The 5,441-nt window shown below is 39.2% G+C and overlaps 1 long non-coding RNA gene across 1 annotated transcript; it reads right to left on the reverse strand.

Moving 5' to 3' along the window:
- Window positions 1–2,327: 2,327 nt before the first annotated feature.
- Window positions 2,328–3,228, reverse strand: LOC132541732 (uncharacterized). The gene is made up of 2 exons (XR_009552829.1): window positions 3,048–3,228; window positions 2,328–2,539 (listed from the first exon to the last, which is right to left on the reverse strand). It is a non-coding gene; the product is annotated as an uncharacterized LOC132541732 (long non-coding RNA).
- Window positions 3,229–5,441: the final 2,213 nt, after the last annotated feature.

The raw sequence follows: 5,441 nt of genomic DNA on the forward strand, positions 1-5,441 counted from the left end.
TCTAAGCTGGAACAATGCAATTCTATAGCTCCAGGAAGTTGTATTTCCTGGCTGCAGGAAGAAATTCATCTGCTGTAGTTGAGATTTAGGTAGAAAGACCATATGGCATACTCTTTCACTTCTTTCTGCTTTTTCACATATGATTTTCTGTATCTAGAGCACCTGTTTTGCTTTTTCATGCTCAAAGAAATTATATACGTAACTCCTATCTTATTTCAACTTTCAATTCCTTTGGAACTGTGTCTTCTTCACATGTTGAGTCAACTTCATTTATGTTTTTATCATAGAATCTTATTCTTATACCTATAATTAAAAATATCACACAGAATTACCATTACTGTTTACTGTCTTTGTCATTCTCATCATTTTTTTTTCCCCACCAGGGTCATCACTGGGGCTCGGTGTTGGAACTATGAATCCACTGATCCTGGTAGCCTTTTTTTTTCTTTTTTTCCTCTATTAGATAGAACAGAGAAGGGGAGGACAGATAGATAAAGGAAGAGACAGATACCTGCAGACCTGCTTCACTGCTTGTGAAGTCAACCCTCTGTAGGTGGGGTGCAGGGGCTTGAACCTGGGTCCTTGCTCTTGATAATGTATGCTTAACCAAGTGCACCACTGCCTGGCCCCCTTTTTGTCATTCTCCTAGAGAGTGCATGTGTCAAGATTGTGGTTGTATTCACAGCATCTGGAAAACTAACAGATACATAATAGATGCTGTTTATAGAAAGAATTCCACTATAGGGTGCCTTAGAGGAGGTTGAAATTTTTTCTCAGTCTCTTGAGAATTTTTCTTCACAGAAACTAAAAGGAAAATTATCTCTAAATTTCTGAAATTCCAAATTCTCCCAATAAAACTGGACCCAGTGGAAACTATAGAGAAATATATTTTTACACAATAGAGATCATAGTCCTCATAAAGTAGAAAAAAAAAACAACTAGAAAATCATCTCAAAACACAACTAGAATTTCTCCAGAAACTCACTAAGCCACAGCCACCAAGTTGCACATGCTACTATGATTTCATCTTGAACTCCCTGGGCAGATGACCTCACCAGTGTGTCCTGGAACCTCACCTCTCCCGAGCCTTACCCAACTAGGGAAAGATAGAAATGGGCTGGAGGTTGGCCACCCCATCACCTGGGGCCCTGGTCAGGGAATCCTGGGATTCCCACACAGACATGGTGGGCAAAGACCTCTGGCAGATCCTTCTCACCACTGTCACTGGTCTTCTCCATTAGGAACAACATAATGGAGTCCTTTGTGGGTCCCGTAGGACCTTGCCCTCAATGTGGATCAATAAGGATAGGAAATATTCTATTCTCTGAAGGGAGGTTGAACAGAACATTTGAATAGTTGAATACACTACTTATCACCCAAGGATGATAGGCCCTGAAATTAGTGCAGCCTAGAATGTTCCTAGCCGTGACCACAGAATGCCAGTTCAGATCTACAGAGATGCAGTGGTTATATAGGTTCCTGTGCTGACTATGGGCCCCAGATCAAACCAGTGGGGTTTACAGCTAATAACATTTATATACTTTCCCCATATTTGGGAGTTACTCTCTTGCTTGATCCAGCTTTCTAGTCCTTTTTCCAACTATGACATCATCTCCCCAGACAATAACTTAGGTCACCTGCATGTTAGATGTCAAGCTCAGGCAAAAACTAGTAGGGCTCCTTGGAATATACCTAAAATAGACCTACTAGCTTTTTCCAAAATAGAGACCCCAAATCTTCATCTACAATATTCTTGTCGTTAGGTTCATAGTTAGTCAACAATCTGTTCTGCTTTATATCTTAAGTCTTTTTCAGCACCAGGTTCCAGACACTATCATGATGACAACCTGACTTTGCTGGGAAGATGACCCCACTAATGTGTCCTGGAGCTCCACCTCCCCAGCTCTCTACCCCACTAGGAAAAGAGAGAGACAGGCTGGGAGTGTGGATCAACCTGTCAACACCCACGTTTAGTGGGGAAGCAATTATAGAAGCCAGACCTCCCACCGTCTGCCCCCCATAATGTCCCTGGGGCCATACTCCCAGAGGGATAAACAGTAGGAAAGCTATCAAGGGAGGGGATTGGATACAGAGTTCTGGTGGTGGAGAATGTGTAGAATTATACCCCTCTTATCCTATGGTCTTGTCAATAATTCCATTTTATAAATAATAATGAAAAAAGAAAGAAAGAAAGAAAGAGAGAAAGAAAGAAAGAAAGAAAGAAAGAAAGAAAGCAAGCAAGCAAGCAAGCAAGCAAGCAGTGGGCTCAGTATGAATCAACCTGCCAATGCCCATGTCCAGTGAAGAAGTAATTACTTAAGCCAGACTTTCCACCTTCTGCATCCCATAAAGAATTTTGGTCCCTACTCCCAGTGGGGTAAATGTTAGGGGAAGATGACCAGGTAGATCCATACCCCCAGCCTGTTTCTGTCTTCCCCTGGCGAGGTTAGTCTCTGGAGAGGTAAAGTTCCAGGACACATTGGTGAGGTCATCTGCCCAGGGAAGTCAGGATAGTATAGTTGCATCTGCAACTTGATGGCTGAAATGCAGTAAGATAAAAAGTAGGACAAAACGTTTAATGAACAGGTACCAGAAAGTATGGATAGACCAGATGGGAATAGGGATTTTAGGGTGGATGGAAGCTAAGAAGTCTGTTTTAAGTATGTTCCTAGGGGCCCATGACTTTAGTAACTTTTGCTGGAGTTTGATAGCTAACCTGCAGATAGACTAAAAATATTGTCTGTCTAGATGGTGTCAGAGCTGAGAATAGAACTAGGTATCTGGATCAGGGCAGAGAGTAGCTCCCAAATTTGTAAAAAATACATAAATACAATTAACTATTTACCACATTAATCTGACCCAGGGCCCATATTGATTCATATTTAGCACAGGAGCCTGTATAGCCTCCAAGTCCCTGCCAGTCTATGTTTGCAGTCCATAGTTACAGAAGGGAACATTCTAGGCTGCCTTCAATTCAAGACCAGTCTTCCTCAAATGACAGAGTAGGATGACCCAGCTTCCCTTCAAAGAGTTGGGGCAGTCCTTACCATTGGTAGTTCATAGTCAGGGTACAGTCCTGAAGAAGCCCATAAGGCTTATGCTGATGTTCTTGATAGAAGTGACCAGGGATAGTGGAGAGAGGAGTCTGTTAGAGGTCTTGACCCATTGAATCTATGGAGGAATCTAAGGATTCCCTGACAAGGGCTTCAGATGATAGGGTGGCCTGGCAGTGACTGAGAAGCCCATCATTAAGTGAGCCAGTCTGGTGTCCTTTTCCAGCTTTTATAATCCCTTATTTACCTGACAAGTTCAGGCTTTCTCCTAGTTGTTAAAATGTTTCGCATCATTTGTTGTGACCAAACTAGTATTAAGTTTATGGGGTCTGGCCTCGAGCTAGGGAGGAAGTACACCTAGGATTTCAGTGGGGTTTAAGCTAACCTTGAGTTTTACTGTGTTTACTTGTTTGGTGACTCTAATAAAGGTTGTCGTAGAGACAATCATTGTTCTTTAGTTGATAAATATTTTTCACCAGTATGTCTCTTGGCCAACTGTATACAGTATTTCTTCTAAAGACTATCAAGGGGTGAAAATAATGCTGGTGCTGTCAAAAAAGATTAAGAGATATATCTTACTTTCTTTTGTATAATTGGTTGAGTAGATAAAGTGATTGAGGGAAGTGAAGTAGGGGGTAGGAGAGGAGGGTATCTAAGTCTAAGTAATAAATACTTGATTAGAAAATATATGGTGCCTTCTTTAGGCTTTTCTACTAGATTGCTGAGCTAAATAGTTCTAAATCTGGTCACAGAGGACTATTGAGCACTTTTATTTTGAGGTATATAGTTGCCCCTAACTTATGAATACTTGTATATATGTACCCAGTCCCCTAGACCCTATCCTATATCTAGGATCTGTAACTTTGCAAGAGAAAACACCATCTGAAGTGGAACTAGCTAGTCCTATATGTTAGGAAAGGTCTCACCAGATTATTGGAGTTGGTAGGTTGACATTTTAGACTTGGTGTCTATGGATACAATGAAGCAAAAAGGCAATGGTGGCATAACGTGGCATGGTGATACTGGTAGCAGTGATTTAGTTGACGTTAGGGAACAAGAGGAGAGGCATCAAGAAATATAAGCAAAGTTCCAGAGATTCCAGGACTAGGAGAAATATGTATTTTAAAGAGAATGGGGAAGGTTCCTTGTAGTCTTGAGATTTTAAAAAGGCAATAGATAATTATTATAATAATAAAGTTAGTTGGCAGTTTATTTGTCTACAAAAATTCCATGGTTGGGATTTACCTGACTATAATTTACCTCACCATGCTTTATATCATTTAGTGATATCTACTAACAATAATATCTTAGTGGCAGGACCAAATGTTCCTGATCCATCTGGTCTAAGGTTGTAAGTAACTTAGTGTTTTGTTTGTTTTGTTTTTGTTTTTACCAAAGCTCTGATCAGCTCTGGTTTATGGTGGTGCAGGGCATCAAAGCTGGGACTCCAGAGCCTCAGTCATAACCATTATGCTATCTACCCCTTCCTGGCTGTAGGTAACTTAGTATTAAAAAATAATAATAATAACAAAAAACCTTATATTTTGAACTGCTTAAACAATATAAGCCCAAGTTCTTAATTTAATCAATTTACAAATTTGATACATTAAATGCTTAGACTAAAGAAAAATATATACTCGATTAAAATGTAGACAGTTATAGAACTTGAAATAGTCTGTGTGTTTTCCCCTCATTTATTGAGTTGATAGTGATTTATAAGACTATAAGTTAATAAGAGCCTCTGGCCTCACAGTTTTTGTTGTTCTCTTGTATTACTCTAGATATTTCCTTCTGACTCACCTACCTATTCACTAATTCTCTTTTTAGCTGTGACTAATCTTGTGTTAAGCTACTTAACTCTTAGTTTCAGATTCTGTATACTTTTTCATAGTTTTTGTTTGATTTTTCGTAGTTTATAGTCCATGCTGAAATTCTCCATTTTTGTGAAACAAGTGCCAAGCAAGAACATACTAGTGACTGTTAATTTCACTTTCATATTCATAGCCCTAACAAATCTGTTTGTTTTTTGGTTATTATCTGCTTTTATTATTATTATTATTAAATCTTATCTCTGTAGCTTCTCTTATCTTGTTCATTGCTTTTTGAGTGAATTTGAAACACTATATGAAAATTTATAAAACATGCAGAGCTATAAAGGATGTTATCTTTTTCAGAAAAGAATTTATTTTGTGAATTAGACTGCTGCTTTTTATCTAGAAATCTCATCATGTCTGTTAGAGACAAGATGGAATCTAGTGTTACTTTTTTTTTAAGATTTCAAAACTTGGAGTCAGTTGGTATCACACCTGGTCAGGTACATATGTCACAATGCTCAAGGACCCAGGTTCAAGCCACCAGTCTCCACCTGCAGGGGGAAAGCTTCATGAG

This window comes from Erinaceus europaeus, chromosome 12, assembly GCF_950295315.1.
Source record: "Erinaceus europaeus chromosome 12, mEriEur2.1, whole genome shotgun sequence".
Taxonomy (NCBI): Eukaryota; Metazoa; Chordata; class Mammalia; order Eulipotyphla; family Erinaceidae; genus Erinaceus; species Erinaceus europaeus.